This window comes from Pantherophis guttatus, chromosome 8, assembly GCF_059756535.1.
Source record: "Pantherophis guttatus breed Tessera chromosome 8, ASM5975653v1, whole genome shotgun sequence".
NCBI classification, from domain to species: Eukaryota; Metazoa; Chordata; class Lepidosauria; order Squamata; family Colubridae; genus Pantherophis; species Pantherophis guttatus.
Window position 1 is genome coordinate 37021069 of NC_142070.1, and position 19147 is coordinate 37040215.

The 19147-nt window shown below is 33.6% G+C and overlaps 2 long non-coding RNA genes across 3 annotated transcripts in view; one reads left to right on the forward strand and one right to left on the reverse strand.

Moving 5' to 3' along the window:
* Window positions 1-19147, forward strand: part of LOC148112587 (uncharacterized) — a 72738-nt gene that overhangs the window by 50862 nt on the left and 2729 nt on the right. The window lies entirely within an intron of this gene.
* Window positions 8177-19147, reverse strand: part of LOC117680254 (uncharacterized) — a 35655-nt gene continuing 24684 nt past the window's right edge. For both annotated transcript variants that reach the window (XR_015729197.1, XR_004595600.3), the window contains exons 2-3: window positions 17235-17401; window positions 8177-11196 (exon numbers count right to left, since the gene is read on the reverse strand). This is a non-coding gene — a long non-coding RNA (uncharacterized LOC117680254). The remainder of the gene's footprint in view (window positions 11197-17234; window positions 17402-19147) is intronic.

Genomic DNA, 19147 nt, shown 5'->3' on the forward strand with positions numbered 1-19147 from the left:
TGGCAATTTGTTTCTATTGCTGCCCCAAATGAAAGCAGAGTATTCCATTTATGCCACTTATCCAGAAAATTTGCATCTATTTGAGGGACATCTCCAAATATTGAGAAAATGAAATAAATTTTATCATTTTAACCATGTATTCTGAATAACCCCATTACAATTTACATTTTTATTATGTTTAAATTGTATTAAATTTATTTATTTATTTATTTATTTATTTATTTATTTATTTATTTATTATTGCGATTTATATGCTACCTTTTTCCCACGGACTCAACAACCTTTGCTAAAAAGCGAAGGTTGGAGACTGGATGATAGTTGTTAAGAACGTCAGGATCCAGGCCAGGCTTCTTAAGGAGGGGTCGAACCACTGCCTCTTTGAGTGCAGCGGGGAAGACCCCTTCCCTTAACGAAACATTGGTAACAGCCTGGATCCAGTCTCCAGTCACCTCTCTGGCTGCAGAAACAAGCCAGGAGGGACAAGGGTCCAATAAACACGTGGAGGACCCCACCCTACCCATAATCCTGTCCATGTCATCCAGCGAAACAGGCTCAAACTCAATCCAGGTGTTCCCATCAAGACTAGCCCCAGTCTCCTCAGCGGACTCTGTCCAGTCAGAGTCCAACCCGGTCCAGATCTGAGCGATTTTATCTTGCAGAAATTGTGCAAAATCCTCAGCTCAGATTTTGTTTTATTGTTTTGTTATATTTTGTTTCTATTGAGAGTATATAAATTAAAGATCATAATGATCAAGATGTATTATGATTGATACAATGAAGATGAGTCCTGTTTCATTGAAGAATTCATTAAAAAGTCACTTGTAATAATGAATAAATGATCTATATACTGCAAATTACATTCACCATTCCAAGATTCTTTTTGTGCGGTAAAGAAATTAATAAGAACCTTAGATTTAAATAACTGTTCTTGATAATGACTGAATTTGTTTCTTTAATCTTTGGCTTTATAGCTGGTATTGCAGGTCAAATTTTCTTATATATAACATCAGACAAACTGAGATTTTTTTGAATCCCTTGGATTACTTATGACTCAAGATAACATCTGGATTTTAGGAGTAGCAATAATTGTGGTTTGGTAATGAGTATTTTACTTTTTTTTTTTGTATATATGTATGATTCTTATTTAGAGCTACATTGGGAAAGAATGCTTTAGTAATCCTGTACTTGCAAAGGTCATTTTTATTGCTTCAGTTTGACATTGGTAGGGAATCTCAGCTGGAAGCCAGGATGCCAATTGTTTTTCAACCACATGCATACAGCATATATCATTAGGTAGGCAAAGAAAATGTAGAGGGCCACAGATTTAACATTTAGATCCTCTTTCAGGATCATTGTAGTAATTTGAAAATAGTAATTAACTCAACCAGTACAGTAGTCAACCTGTTTATTTTCAAGGCCAATTGCTTTGATTCTAAGGAACATTATGCTTTTCCAATGAAGATAAAAACAGGGGGATTACATTGGTAAGCACTTTATGTTACCATTTCTAGTTATGCTGGAAATATATATATAGAAGTGAAACTAACTATATTCAACTTCAAGGGACTAGACTGGCATTGTGACAAGCCAGCAGTCAGCCATACTTTGGTGCAATCTACTCATATTTCCTCACATTTTTGTGGATCCTAGAATGGGAATTGGGAAAAGAGCAACTAACCCAAATAAGCTCTCTTAACATCAAACTTTACTTTAATGGAAATAGACAACAGTTTAGCTTCTCATTGGGATATAGTGTTTATAAAAAAGGAGAAAAGATATGAAATTAGGATCAACTTGAAAACTTTCAAGTGACACATTAAAATCTAAAAGGATTCTGGGGAGAAGAAATAAGTCTAGAGCAGCTGGCTGCAGCTAAAGGTCCTAAAAAGGCTAACATGAACTCAATATCTTTAATAAATGTTTAAAATGGTCTGTAATCTGGTGGTTTCTATCCAGAGTAAGTAATGATGACGATAAAAATGAAATGGACCTAATTGTTTACATGTACAAGGATTTATAGAATGGTGGGTAAAACTGAGAGAAAGCTCACAAAAGTATTGGAGAGCACAATTCGGGAAGAAGAGTGCTGAAGGGGGAAAGCATCATGAAATCATACAACCAGATGACTTTAAGATTGATCATGATGAAGGCAAGGTCAAAGGATTATATACCAAAAATTAAGCAAACAGTTTCCAGAATCTCTTTGTCATGAGAATAGAGAGCGTAATGACAATTAATTAATTAAGTCATTTCCTTGACCTTAAAAAGAAAAATAGGAGTAGAACTACGGTAGAAATTAGGGATCAGGGCTGGGCACATACAGTAAATTAGAAACATGCATGTGCTATAGTGTTAATATTTGCTTTCCTTAGAATATTTTGGAGAACAAAGGTGTCAATAGGTAAAACATTCTCAATTCAAATATTTTATTAGAAAAAGAATTAAAATACAAAACTGTACTAGTATCTGTATGTCCCCAGTGATAGCCTACTGAAGCTTATTTCACTTGGGACATGAACTAAACAGAATTTATTTATTACAAAGGATCAAACATGTCTTATTTTTATCTTAGAACTCTGCCCGTTCATGTCCTTTTCCCTAGCTGTCCACTTAGACACCCACGAAATGATATATTTTTTTTGACATTCACAGCACAGGCTTTATTGTTGATTTAATTAATTAGATGGCCTCAAGTCAGAATTGACTATTAGTGACCATGTAGGTAGATTCTGCAGAATGATCTGGCCTTGTCTTTGTATTTCAGATATTCTGACAATGTATCCATCATCATTGAAATTAGAAACCATTTCCCTGCTGCTAGTTGTCTTATTTTTCCTTCCAAATTCCCAGCAGTATAGAATTCTCTAGAGAATTTGATCTTTGCATAATGTATCTTAAATATGATAATTTGAGCCTCATCATTTGTGTCTCAAAGGAGAACTCTTAATTGATTTCTTTGGGTGAGTTAAGCACAAAGGTATATGGATTCTAAACAAATATCATAGTACAACAATGTACTGAAACTCCCTGTACTGTCTTCCTTGCACAGGCAATAGGATAGAATGGATTTCTACTGACCTCTCTCTTCCTTTCTTCCTCTTTAAATCCTCCCACCCCACAAACCCACAGTATTTTCCTGGATAAAGGAAATTATTGTAATTCAAGTACTAATCCAGAATTCTATCTTGTATTGCAGTGAAATTTAAAGCAATGAAACAATGAAGGTGAATGTGGGTTTTGGATCAGGTTTGTTCAGTGATGAAATCCACTTACCTTCGCTACCGGTTCGGGAACGAGAGCGCATGGGAGCACATGCGTGCTATGCATGCACTTTTATGCGCATTCGCAGAACCTTCTGCACATTCGCAGAACCTTCACGTAATGATGTCCCAGTGGGTGGGTGGAGCATCCTGCCGCCAGCGCTACTGGTTCAGCGAACCAGATAGAACCTGGGGATTTCACCGCTAGGTTTGTTGCCTTTTCTAGTATCTCTAGTACCTTTATATACACAACCTGGTATATTAGCTGCTTAACATTTTGCACACTAATCTTGCAGATATTTCAGTTATACTACTTGTTGTGGACTAATGTTTCAACTTTCTAATACATTTCAGAAAATAGCTACAGTAGAAAAGAAAGAATGGAATAATCCAAGTCCTAAAACAGGAAATATATCGAAGCATAATCTGTTCAATGAATATGAAGCTGCACTTTCATTGCTGTAGTCTTTGTTAATGAAAACTGTCTCTTTCCTTTTCTTAACGCCTCCAAGTGATTTTTTTAAAACATCTGGTTTGATATTTCACTGTCTAAATCAACAAAAGATGTTCCATGAAATACAGTGTCAGGAACACTTCCAAGAGGAATTCCAGACACTACATGATACTAACTAGAGGTTTTATTTATTTTAATCGTCAGACATGAAGTTGGACATTTTAGTAATGCATTGTACCTAAGGCAGTTGTACAAGTTCCTGTACTGCTAACTATGCAGCAGACTTAAGCAACAATATTATAATCTATTCCTCTTTCTGTTGAAGCATTGTTTCCGATATTCGCTTTATTGATTACATTTGTTTAAATTACCCAAGCTTGCACATTGATATAACTAAGCTTCACTACTACTAGTCAAAGAACACAAAGAAAGTTGGAAAAGACAGGCTTCCTATATGGTGATGTACATGGGTGGTGACTTCTGATTAGTTCTTAGTCTGAACTTTCATTTGATGCCAGCAGCTGTTCATTACATGTTACCTTATCCTCCATTTCCTTTCATGATCATTGACTTAGTTTAGTAAGACTTGCTGCTGAGTAGTTATTTTCATTCCTGTTGGCTGTCATTTTGTATTGTCGGCTTTCAGCTGGTATCAATTTGTTTTCTCCCGTGCATATATACAATTCTCTTTGGATTTATTCTTAGTCACTATCTCTTCTCAGTTTTTCTCACTATGTTGTCATTTTAGTTCTAATATCAGCATACATCATTGCTAATAATGCATACATATGGATATATCTGTCAAGTATTATTCATGGGCCTTGCCCTATTTTTTTTTTTCATCAAAGACAAAAAACAAGTGGCAAGTGTGTTTTCTTACAAACTGGAGGGGAAGGAGGAAAGGAAGGAGTACTTCTTCTCCTTCCTGGGTTTTATTTTTAGCTGCCACTTGAGAATAACCCTTCTGATGATGGCTGGAATGGAGGAAAGAAATAAGAATACTTCCTCCCTTCTCTTTCCCTATACTCATCTCTGCATTTTGCTTCCTGTTTTTATTTTCTTCATAGAGCGCATTTGCTTAACCCAGAAAAAGGGATCTTGCTGCCTTTCAGATCTTTTATACTTTGGATACCATCAGCTGAAACCAGCTTAGCATATATTAGTCAAAGGATAGAGGAATCTTTTGCTCAAGACTGCCTAACTCTTTAATCTATGATTCCTATTTCAGAGTTTGATAAAGATGAAAGCATCTTTTAGCTGGAGATAGCATCTGTAAAGTTTTCATAGTTGCATTATGGAAGTGCTTTTCCATTTCCTTTGACTTTTTCTTTAGACAGTATAAATATGAAAGGGTTTTTCCCCTCCTTTTAAAAATATTTTTAACTTTCCAGACCGGGCAACAGTACTAAGGTCTTCTGGTATTCTCCTATCCAAATAGTAACTAAGGCTGATCCTTCTGCGATTAAAGCATGATATCTTCATTCATTTTGCAGAAATAACAAAAGGAGCCTTGTCTAGATGGCTACATAGTTGTGGGGAAGGGATATATTATTCTCCCTTCACTTAGGGTTTGTTATTCTAGGTTTTTAGGATATTTATTATGCTTTTTATACTTGTAGTTTGTAGTGGATAGACAATGGGTAAAATTATGATTACCGGTATATATCCACTGCAGAATGAAGGGCTTTTCCACATGTTTCCAACTATGCATACATATACATATACAAGTCAGTTTCAGATTGCGAAAGACCAAACTGTGATTGAACAAAATATTGGTTCTGCATGAATGATTTAAACTTAGATTGCATTATAGTTTCATATTTGCATCATGCATATTGATGAATAATAGGGCAACCATGGTATTATAAATGGATCAATGGTCTTAATATTCTCCAGAGTTTAATTATACTGATCATCTTAAATATGCTGCACATGGTACTTTATACCCAAAAGATAAGTCATTATGATCTGTTTTTGAGTGAAAAAGTACTACAATTTTGCAATCATGATAGGATGAGCCAGAGTGCTTATAATTTTTTTTTCCAGTTTTCTTGGCCAAAAATGGTGCTTTTCCTGGCTATATACAAACCTAACCTTGCATAATTTATATTTGACATTACAAATATTATATATTAAAAAATAGAAATTATAAAAGATTTGTATTACTGGTGTTTTGTTGGAGGCATTTTAAAATTGATGACTCTATGCTATATGTCAAATTTTCTGGGAACAATCAAGGGTGCAAACTAGTTGACTATTGCCTTAAAGGTAAAGGTTCCCCTCGCACATGTGCTAGTTGTTCCCGATTCTAGGGGGTGTGCTCATCTCCGTTTCAAAGCCAAAGAGCCAGCGCTGTCCAAAGACGTTTCTGTCATGTGGCTGGCATGACTAAATGCCAAAGGCGCACAGAATGCTGTTACCTTCCCCCTATTTTTCTACTTGCATTTATTATGTGCTTTCGAATAGCTATGTTGGCAGAAACTGGGACAAGTAACTGGAGTTCACCCCATTACATGGCACTAGGGATTCGAACCGCTGAACTGCCGACCTTTCGATCGACAAGGTCAGCATCTTAGCCACTGAGCCACTGAATCCCTTCTTTACTCTATACTCTAGTAAGACTATTGCTTTACTAGAATAGAATTAAGAACATCCTTTTTTTTTTGCACACATAAACAAGGATTTTATTTTTTCTCTTAAATGGTGGCCTGAATGTCATCTTCCTAATCAATGTTACACAGTAGACTTCAGTCTCAATTTGTGTTATAACTTTTTTTTTTAAGTATATGGAATATAGGTATTAGTAAAACAGTTTTCTACAATGTATTTATTAAATACATCCATGTCACCTTTAAGGCAATAAGAATGAAACTTATCAAATGATTGTTTTACTTTCTGTTATGAGTTTACAGTTTGGCTTTAGTAGTTACAAATGATAGCTATAATTTTTTTCTATATTAACTATGTTGGATAGTGTGAGAAACTATTATTCCCTTTTTCTTTTTCAGTCTGAATTAGAATGCATGCCATCATTGTATCACTCTGGATAAATGTGGATATCTAATAGTTACAGCTATTGATAAGAGCTATTGAATAATCTGAAAGCTCATTTTTAAAGGGACTTTAAAAACTTGGCTAGAATTGGGAGAATGAAAAGAAAGAAAAACATTTATAGCAGGACTACTAGCTTTAAGGGATCCATGGAAGATGAGTCATGGCAACTGGACTTCCTTTCTTTTTTTTTGTTTGAAATGCTTATCTAGTGGGGCTACACCCTGTTTTCTGGGGTGTGAGATGATGTAAAATAAAAGGCTGAGCTAGCCTCAAATTGATTGATTGGGTACCATCAAGTCATTTTTGACTCTGGTAACAGATAGGTTTCCTCTACGATTATCGATCCTAACCTATTCTTTCAAGTCCTCCCACTGCTGCATTCACCAGTGAGTATTGGATGTCCTCTTCTTCCCTTTCCTTACATTTTTCTCAGCATTAGAGCCATTTCCAAATAGTCTCAAATATACAGTGTAATACATTTTTGTGTTGATTAAAGATTAGATGATCAACGCTTTAAAAAACTTGGTTTAACATACTGTTTAACATACTACTTTGATTATAAATTTAAAGTTATTCTGAAATACAAAGTATCTTGCTAAAGATTCATGTAGATTTTCTGCTTGTCATGTTTGGTCAAGTCCTTCGTTTAGAGAAGTGGTTTAGCAAGAGAAAGTAAAGGCTTACTTAAGGTATGCAGACACAATAGCCTTCTTTATTCTAAGTAAAAACAGTTTCTCAACTAAATAGCCAGCAACATCGAGTAGACTCCTTGTTGTTATTTATTTTTTTAAGCAAACTTGTTAACATCTATGCATGTAATCAAAGTTTTAGTGCTTCTAGATTAATTTAAATATACTTGTTGTTGTTTTCACCCCAGTAGAATGTTGGAAATACATTTCATAAATAAATTATGCTCAGAACTCTGTGTGCTCATCAGGAAGAAAGTAGTAAAGAAAGAGTTGGGGTTGAAAATGGGATGGATTTCTGTACAGAAAACTACTTTGGGCTTCCCAGTGCATATAGTACATTTCATTTCATATACATGGAACACAATAGAACAAGCAGAAACATTCATGCAGACAGACACAATACTTTGTTACAGAGAAGAAAATGCAGATGCCTACTATGGCCATTGCTGGCAAAAGGGTAAGGAACTTGGGAAGCTAAGCTACTTTTCCTGGTTTGTTTGATTTCTGTTCCGTTGAATGTTACAATAAGCATTGAAAATAAAGCTGTGTGTTCTGCTTTCCATTGAGCTTTGGTATCCTGTCCTGATTGTGTTTTTTTTATTTGTGGGTTATGAAAGCCATTTTGCTTCAGTGTTCTGTGCTGAAGAAATATAGATATGGAGATTATTGTGATTGTTTTGTCTTGCTGTGATTGTGCAGGCATATTTAAAATAGAATTCTTTAGAACAGAATTTTTTATTGGCCAAGTGTGATTGGACACACAAGGAATTTGTCTTGGTGCATACACTTTTGGAGTATATAAAAGAAAAGATACATTCGTCAAGAATCATAAGGTACAACACTTAATGATAGTCATAGGCAAACAGTCAATATAAATCTTAAGGATACCAACAACAAGGTTACAGTCATACAGTCATAAATGGGAGGAAATGGGTAATAGGAACATTGAGATTAATAGTAATGCAGACTTAGTAACTGGTTTGCATATATATAAAATATTATATATATGTGTGTGTGTGTGTGTATGTATATATGTATCTGCATATATCTATAAATTGCAGCTTTCCTTTAGTCTGAGCTTTGTACCTAGCTATTTGTAAACTTAAAATTCTGAGAAAACCAGGCTTGTAGTTTTGCAATTTAAATTGACATGCAAAATTTGGCACAAAGAAAAAAAAGCCCAAATAATGATATATACTGTAATAAGCTTGTGGAGTTGTCTTCCCACTGCCCCAAAAAGCATCCATCTAAGGGAATCAGTTGATATATACTATTTTCTTCAGCTTGAGAATAAACAAACAAAAAGATACAAAAGGCAAAGCAATGACACACACAGTTAATTTAATTTCTGTAGTTTTGAAAACTCACGAATAAAGGAGCTATTGACGATTAGGAAAAAAAAATCTAAATCTGACTGAACAAATGCTGACTGGGAAAAAAATTCAATCATCTCAACCTATGAATTCCTCTATAATCTACTTTTGAACATATTACACGGCAATTGCAAATTTAGAATCCTTGGCTAAATGAGACCCATTAGTCATTCATACTCCATTACATCCCAGGTTGCCTTTTAGTTGTTTATGAATGAGACTAGTGTTTCTACCTGAACAATTTTGCTTTCTTGACTATTCAAAACAGCTATGTTTCTTTGCATTAAAATGGGGTTTCCTAACATCTGTTTCCAATCAGATTTTCTTTAATTTTTATGTATACCCTCTTGTTCCATCATCTTTGTTAAACTGAAAATAGCTCTTGAACAGACATTATCCATATCATGTAGGGTTTTATGCACTTTTTATAAACTCCATCTGGTCTTGATCCTACTGCAGAGCCAGCCTGTCTAGGGTGCATCCATTTTTTGACAAAACAACTTACTGCATAAACCCATCTAAAGGGGTTAATTGCTGTTATCCTTTTATTTAATGCTTTACAATGCCCTTGATGCTTGTCCTTCAAAGTTCTAAACAACTTGGGGTTGGTTTCTATAGCTTATTTGTTAAATCCTTTTAAAAAACTGTCCCAACAGTAAGGCATTCTATTTTCATTTCACATGGAAAAGACTTTTAAGAAATAATGATGCACTTAAAAAAAAAAAAAAGCTATGAGGCATCTTGCCAGAATTACAAATTAGCATCATTTAGTTTGTCCAAAATGTTAATTAGGCTTATTTTAAAGCTTCCAAGCAGGTTTAAATATATTCTTTTCCCTTCTTGTCTAAACATGTTTTTGCTCATGACGTAAGTATTCCTAAATAGCCCCAACTCTTATAATGTCATTTTAACAAGCTGTCCAAAAAAGGGAATGCCATTGGGGTTTTTTTAGCTTCACAGGGGTGGGGGCGAGAGATCACATTTTGGTTTCAATCAGTCTGGTTCTGTTTTGCTGGATTTGATTTGGGCAATACATGTCCAACTAAAATAAATTTTGGAAATGGCTTTATGTTTGTGTTATACACTTGGTTGTGTCTGAGAGAGTGAAAATGCCTGTGCCAATTACACACACACACAGAGACACACACATACATACACAAACTGTGTTATTTCCTTCTGGAGTAAGCAATATTTTGCAGAGTCAAGAAATGGTTATGATAGCAACACAAAACTAAGTAGTAGTACAAAACTAAAAGTAGTTTCTCTCCAAATAATTTACTATTTCTAGTACATTTCTAGCCTTGAAAATGATCCTTGCTTCCACCAGGTCCTTAGACCAGAGGTGGGTTTCAGCAGGTTCCAACCAGTTCTGGAGAACCAATAGCGGAAATTTTGAGTAGGTCGGAGAACCGGTAGTAAAAATTCTGACTGGCCCCACACCCATCTATTCTCCGCCTCTCGAGACCCAGCTGATCAGGAGGAAATGGGTATTTTGCAGTAATCTTCCCCTGGAGTGGGGTAAGAATGGAGATTTTACAGTATCCTTCCCCTGCCACGCCCACCATGCCACGGCCACTAAGCCACACCCACAGAACCGGTAGTAAAAATTTTTGAAACCCACCACTGCCTTAGATCATTACATTATCCATTGCTTCTGTTCTTTAAACTTCTTACCACTCTCTTTTAAAAGATTTTATCAACCCCAAGCAACCATAGCTTCCACATCTTCTGCTTCCTTTGACCTCTTTCATTTTCCTATTTGTTTTATTCCAGTTTCTCAGTCTGAATGTATAACTTGCAATCATTTGCTCCAGTCTTCCTGTGAAACATAACCTTGCTGTTTGATATGTTGATTTCCAGAGCTATACCAACTGATCAATTTAATCATTCATGTTCTCAGCCCAAAACATGACTTTGTCTGTATACAAAATTACATACAATCCACAAATATTCCTTAATATTACCCCATTCTTATGCTTTTATTCATATAAACAATGCTGCATTCTTAAATATTCCGTGATATCATCAAATACATTTTTTAGAAAGATTGTTTTCTTTTTACACATATTGCAATACATCTTTGCTGTAGTCATTCTTTTATATGTATATACTTCTTCATTACATCAAGCATATCTTTCATATTTTTATGGAATTCTGTGGGATTTTTGCTGTTCTAAGCAAATTCACATCCTGCTTGATTTCATGTATTTTCAATTCTATTTTGGAAGACTTACTTGTATTCTAAAAATTGTATACTGGTCTTTAACTTTCTTTTTCCGCAATCATTTTACTTTAACTTTTGCTTCTTTCACTCTTTTTTTCTTTTCTTTTATGTGCACTTTCCCCTCCAAGACCATCTTTTGACACTGAAAAAAAAAACAAAAAACACCATTTTCCCACATTCAGAACCATTTATCAGGCTATACTAATCTTTACTAATTGTCTCATCTTCTCATAAACAATTCAACCATTCATGCTTTTAGATATATTTTATTCCTTTGTTGTTTTTCTTTTGTTCTAGTTCATTTTTTGTTATTTCTAATTGTTTTTATATTGTTTAGTGTACTATAAGCCTACTAGAATCATCTGGTGTTAGTGACACCAAATAAAATACAGTTTACAAAAGAAAACTAAGGTAGTGAAATTTTAAAAAGAAATTTGTGATTTTATCATATTTGACTCTGGCCTTGCCTATCACTTTCTTCAGTTCTATCCTCCATTTACAAAGAGTATGGCAGGAGTTCAAAGCTTTCTGAATAAATTTTGAAATATAAATAGCCCTAATAATTTTGCCTAACCTACAATTTGATCATTCCTAATCATTGAAATGTCTAAAGTATTTCAGTCTAAAGTATATCCATTGTTATAATTGTGAATGTGATATACTGTATTCTTGGTAATTTAAATAACCTAATTACTAAAACAAGAAACAGCACCTTTTTCAAGTAACACAATTTGCTTTATTTTACATCTTGTTTTAATAACAGAACAAGAAAGCCTTGTAAAATCTACTTGCTATTGGATGGCAGACTTAAACTGTTCCACCATCTGTTTCAGACATTTGAGCTGCAGTCGAGTTACTTCACTATGAAATACACGTACTTTCTTCTGCTTTCTTTCCCCCATAACAAATATATTTTAAATTAAAAAATACAAAAGATAGTGGATTTGGAATCACTGTCGTTTTTCTTTCCAATGAATACTTCACTTCTGGAACTAAGAACTAATATACTTTTCACCAGACAAATTTTTAATAAAATAAACATCAATAATTAGCTGAATAGGAAATGATTTCCCTGAAAATGATTGAACTGTATAACCAAGAAACAGATGCTTATGAAATAAGGAGCATTTTGAAACAGTCCCTTTTAAAAAAGGACATTAAAACTATCTGTAAATTAATACTATTCTCAATGTTTTATTTTTTTTCTCACTGTGTTTTGTGAAAGCAATTTCTTGGCTTTTGTGACTTTTGTCAGATAAATAATATGTTATGATCTTTTCCTGACATTGAGGACATTTTCCTCAAGCATGAACCATTCTAATTTGAAATCACTACAGGAAAACAAGAATGCACACCTCATTCTTTGGCACACTGAATGTGTGCAAGACACCTGCAGAAAATTAAAGCATTTGTTTCTCTCATATGCAAAAATTCTCATAGGGTAATTACTTGCAGTGTCAAACATAATAAGGTTCCCATTAGGCAGAATACATTGGATAAAGACTGAATAGACATTCTGTCAGGAGTTCTCTAGATTAATAAATTGTCTTAAGCAGTAATTGGAGGTGGGTTTTGTTGTTGTTGTTCTTTCCTTTTCAGGCATCCCATATTGGGAAGGTCTTTTTAGAGTTATGGTTATCCTGTCACTGTTCTTCCCGGCAGATGGGCACAAGTTTCTTCCTTTTTTACTCACTCCTGCCAGCTGCTTTGTCTCTGCAGAGCTGGCTGCAGTCTTTTACCACTTGTCTTGAGGCTAACCAACTGCCGCCCTTTCAGGGCAGACCCTCAGGCCAGTGATTGGCACAGATATCGGTTCCTCTCTGCAGGCTCACAGAGATGAAAGTGAGAAAGTTGGAACTGATGATCAGTTAGGCACCCCACTTTGTGAAAGTAGTCTTTTAGTCTTCAACAGATTTCCTCAATGGTAACTGAGCTGAAAATTAAATCTTCCCCCCACAAATTTTAGTTCTGACATCTAAACCATAATTATCTGGTTTCCATTTTTATCGTTTGGCAAGTTGTTTATGTCTCCCTGTTACTGTAATAAAACAAAATGTCATTGTGTTCACTTTTTGTACTGGCCTTCAACTCTTTCATGATGATAATATTCTTTAGTAAATATGTATTTAGATATCCTCTCTTTGGGCTGATGCAAAAATTCCCAGACTTTTCCTTATATGATTGACTTTCTTCTGTACTGTGGTGAATTTATATTTGTAGCCATGAAAAAGCGAATCCATAAATCTTATTGATTTTGTTGATTAAAACTGATTGTTGAAATAGAAAGAAAATGAGAAAAAAGTACAAAAATACAAAGAAAATGTGTACAAAATCCTGTATAGATGGCACCTTCCACCTGCTCGTCTTTCTAAAATGTATTCAAATCTCTCACCAGACTGTTGGAAGTGTGGGGAGATTGGCACCTATTTCCACATGTGGTGGATCTGCTCCAGGACGACTGAATTCTGGAAAATTATACAGGCATGGATCATGGAAATCACAGGTTATAACCTAATTCTGAAACCAGAGTACTATCTACTGAACATCAGGCCAGACAACATAGGCACAAATATATGGTGTCTGTGTGTATTTATCACCACGTCAGCAAGAATATGTTTCGCTCAACATTGGAAGGGGAAAGACCTGCCGGCTGAAGATTTGATTTTGGAGAAAATTTTGGATTATGCGGAATCCGACAAACTGACTAAAGCATTGAGAGATCAAAAGGACTCCGTATATTTCCAATGTTGGGACAAATGGTACGTTTGGTTGAACAACAGATGCCCAAAAAGTCAAGTATAACCAGGATTATGTTTAATATATGTTAAATCTGACTGAAGCCTACATACCGTAGAAAGTGTAAATATCATGTAAAGTTCCTGTCGCGATCATTTGTTTGACTATTTCTTTTTTTTGATGTATTGTTTTAAATAAATAAAAAATAAAAAAAAGAAAGAAAATGAGAAAAAAGTAAATCCCAAATTGAAATATGAAATTTAGGCCAATTAAAGGCAAGGGTTATGATTTGGGAACAGCGGCTTTGGAATACTACAACAGTCAATGAAAAATTTCCATTCTTTAGAGGATATATTTGAACACAGTTTTAACATAATAAATATGCTAAATTATATATAGGGTTTTTTTAAAAGGGGAATTTATTAAGATGTTTACATATAATTTAATGTAGATTTGTCCTTGAAATGACGGAAATATTTCTCTTAAGGATTTACATGGTAATCTTGGTTATATGTCCTTTCTCACCCTTATTATAACTCATAAACACGCTCACTGACTTATTTTAGAAGTTTGTTTGAAAGTTTACAACTAGAGTGCACATAAATCATTTTGGAAGAAAATATTGTGTTAAGGAACTATTATTAATTATTTTAATTTAGTATTTTATGTATTAGAATTCTAATTCTAATTTTCTCAGTAATTCACACTGCCATTTATTTAAAGAAGTTTCATACTGTCTAATACATATTTAGAAAGAAATTTAGTGTTAGGTTCTGTAACAGGCTTTAGTTTCTAATTTACACATAAATTACGTTGACAATTCAGTGAATAATTAAGGCATCTGACATAAAAGCAAATTTCAGACTTATAATTTCATTCATTTTTCAGCATTATTTTTGTGAGTTTGCTCTGGCTACCTTCCAAAACTAGTTTCATGAGCCTAAGAGCATATAGTTTTCTGAAACAATAGCCCCTTGTAAACATGACAAGCTATTTAAAAATTAAATAACAGTTTCCAAAGCATTGGCTCACTGTATGGTATTGATACAACATTAGATTTTATTTTTAAAAGAAAAGCATTGAAAGTACATATATTTTAAATTAATCTCAACTATTACTTTGGATAGTGGGCATTAGATGCCACAAAATCATGATGGAATTCATGGAATTTTAAAACATGGTATCCTCAGGTGGCTACAGAAAGAAAATTTTGGCAAAGGGAAGATGAGCGTTTTAGAAGCATACAAACTATATTTTTGGGCATCATTATTTTATAATAAAATGAGCATTTAAAAGAAATTGTGCTTTCAGATTTTAGTTATTATTTATTAGATATAATTGAAAGTTCAGGCTCTAAAGAGAATTTGAATTCTTACTAGCTTTTAAATTAGTTTTTAATGTTTTGAATGATCAGAGAGATTTAGAAAAGAGAATGATTATGAATCATATTTGTGTTTCTTTGCCAATCATATTTCTATATCTTCTTTGGTCATTTTTTACTATATTCGCCATGTGCTAATAAACTGATTGCTTTTATTCTTTAATAGAAATATATGTTTTTAAAAACCTTCATAAACACTATATCACCTAATTCCTATCCCATATATTTTATACATGAGTATTTTGCCTTTCATGTAACATGTAACAATAAATATAGAATATTGATTTACAGCTCATTTTTTCATTCCTGGGGTCAACAGAAAATCCATAAAATGTAAACAGAAGTAAGAATATATCTTATTTTAACTATGATCAAATAAATCAATTTTATTTTGCTCCTTTTTACTTCTAATAGCCTTAATCTTTAGTTCATTCAAATAGTGTGATAGGATTTGAGTTCTTTTCATTTTTTCTTTGTCTTATCACACAGAGATCTTCAAGACGTTAACAAGTTCCTTTTTGTAACACAATAGGAAAAAAAATCCAGATCACTCTCTTTATAACTTTCCAGCATCAAAATCATATTTAGCTTTTTGCTGTTTCATAACTTAGTTTCCTTGAAAAGATGGCTAACCCTGTTGTCTCCTGGCACTCAAACCTGTAGAAAACCTGAAGTCTCTTCATGGACAGCAGCTCTCCAGACCACATATGTGTAATCTCTTGTCTTCTCTTTATTCAGAGACGTTCCAAAGAATGGGTCTATCACCAATTTTTTTTATCTTTGTCTTGATCAATGATCAATATCTTGTCTTAATCAATGTCTTCAATTCATTATACCTCCCCAAAAACCAAGATACCACTAAATTTCTCAGAACAAACATGACCACCTTCCTAGCCTGTTTTATTACTTTCTCTTTAATCCCATAAACTTCCATTGCCATTACAAGGTTTATTCTGTGCCACAAACGGATTACTCTAAACAGTCTTCCCTAAATCAGTCTTAGATAAGATAATTTAATATCTACAGTGTATGGAAAATGTAAAGTTTTCTCCGGTAATATATCTGTCCAGTTTTTATTATTATCTAATTGCAAAAGAATTATTCTATTTAGTATGGTCATCTCATTGTTGATGAATTTGTGAAATTGTGAAATCAAGGAGATTGAGATTATGAGTAAGTGCTTCTTGCCCATCCAATGGAATAATTTTCCACCAGAAGCTAGACTTTCCCTGACCCTGGCCTTCCAGAAGCAAATTAAAATAGAGTTATTATGGAAAACTTTTAAAATACATCTAGGATAGGTCTGTAGGAATTATTTATGTATTATTTTGATTTTAAATTAATAATGACTTATTTTTATTATTGCGTTCATTTCTCTTATTTGTACTATGGACAGTTTGTTTATGATACAACATAATGTAACATGACATAACCTCTTGCCACATTCCATTAGTATACTGTATTTTACTTTCCAAAGGAAAGGAGGAGATTACTCTCTCTTTGTGTGTCTCTGTCTTTCTCTATCTCTCTGTGTGTGTTGTAGATGTATTTCTCCATGTGTATGTTGTATAAAAATAATCTTCTAATATCAAATTGCATTAGACTTCTCAAGTCTGCAGAGCTTATTGCCATAATCAGTGTAAAAATATTCTCATTTACAAAAAATTAGAAAACTCTTTGTTGGTGGCATTAGGTTTTTTTTCCAGGAATTAAATATAGATATAGAATAGTAATTAAGATGCTGGTTTAGAAAAAGAGAACCAAGGTTCGATTCCATTTGTAGCCCTGGAAGGTGATTGAATGATTTTGGTTTAGTCACTTTTTCTCAACCCAACTCAAACCACAGCATGAGATAGAAAATTACTGTGGGGAAAGTTGAAGGTTCCACATTCATTTGCTTGTGGAAGAATAAATAATAACAATAAATATCAATAAACAAGACAAGCAAAAATATTTAGAATATATCTAGACTGATATGTTTGTACTGAGACTCTGGGGGAAAAAGCACACAACGTTATGAGGAATTACTATGTGTACATTAAGTAGATTTTGAATATACATACAGCTTCTGAGCAGCATTCTTTACAGCTTTCGTCATATTTGGAATCAGAAGCGCCGGGGTATGTCCTCACAGAAAAGAACTTCTGTAACCTTCTGTACCTTTTCATATAAAAACCAATGATTGCATCCTTCTTCCAGTTATGGTGCTTTCTTTCCCCAGAACTCTTGCCTGGATGTAGAATGGGTTGAGAAGAAGTAAATTTTACAACAAAACATTAAAAATAGAGTTTAGATTATGAGGAATTTCATTTAGAAAAAGATGGATTTATAGAGAATAAGTCCCTGTATAAGTGATGAATCATGATAGCTTTACTGAATGTACTGTTTATAATCACTCTTCAACTGGAAAGATTTTCAGAACAGATTACATACCTCCCTTTACTTAGGCTTCTAGTTAAAAAAAATCCACAATGCAAAACAAAACAGAAATGTAGGAAAACAAGAACATTTAGTTATAAATGCATTTTATTTTTACTTATTTGTTTAATTGATAAGGCCACCCACTCACTTTCAGTGACTCTAGCTGGCTTACAAAAAATAAAACCCAATATACAAAGGGTGAAAACAATAACCCCATCTTCCTGCCAACAAAAAGCAATCAAAGAAACGTTTATACCACTCAGCATAATATAGATATAAAGTGATAATATAAGTTTTTTTAAGCTTTCCATTTTAAGTATAACTTTCAATTTCAGCGCAAGAATACCACTAATCATTAGTGACTGAAAACAGCAATGGTCCAAGAGGACTATTATCGTAACTTCTTGCTTACAGAAGTAACTGATTGGGACATAGGGACATAGGACTGTGGTTCTGATGTGACAAAGTATTCTAATAATTTTATGAACAGAATGGAACTCTTTCGTACTGTTAATTACGAAATTAATGTTTCATAATGCCACCATTCAATTGGTGGCTATGAATAGAAGCATGTGGCTTAATGAAGTATTACTTACAAGCTTTAATTCTAAACATTAGATTACATCCAAGACAAGCAGTCAGAAATCTGAGTGAAATTAATAATATAAAAGAGTCTCATGATCACTTACTTCCTTAGTCTAATTAAATTAAAACAAAGGAAGTCACTTACTGTACTGACTGCAATTGAGTAGAGTTCATTTCTCCATATATTTATTTTTAATTGTAGCTATCAGACAGAAGCAATTCCCGATTTGGTAGACACAATACTATTTGAGGCTCCCACAGGACTCTGTCTACATTATTAGGACTGCAGGTGTCTATTCTGATTGACAGAAACTGGGACTCCAGAGTTCTTGAGATAGTTGAACCCAACTTAAAATCGTTAAGACATAGTGGCATTTAATATAGAGTTAAATTTGATTTCTTACATTACTATTTACATTACTCTTTTCTTATAATGTCTTACATTTGTCTACAAGTATTTGTTTTAAAAACACAGAAGCTATTCTAAGGATGGGAATCCATATTATTTTAATGGTATATGGGAGAGATGAACAGTTTATGAGTTTCACTTTTTAAGGAATTTTGTAAGGGTAATTCTAGTGAATTTAAAAAGAAAACACATGAAAGGATATAATAGCTGAAGTATTGACAAAAATAAAAAAATTATCTCAATGGAACCCAAATTTAGAAATCCATAAGGAAAACAATAGAAAAAAAGTTTAGCTGGCTGGTTAGGAAAACATATTATTGTCAGCTATCATTTGAATAGCAATTGAATAAACAATTCAATTCTAATATCTTCATTAGAGCTTCATAGATTTATTCTCGGCAATGGTATCTTTCAGAACAAAGAATCCTTTGACATGAGTAGTTCAATGGAAGTTTTTCAATATTTATCTTAATAGAGCTTCCAAGGAGAGCTCTAATCAAAGCCAAATTATTTGTAATGGTACTGTATATAGTATACCATGACATATGGTAATTAAGTCAA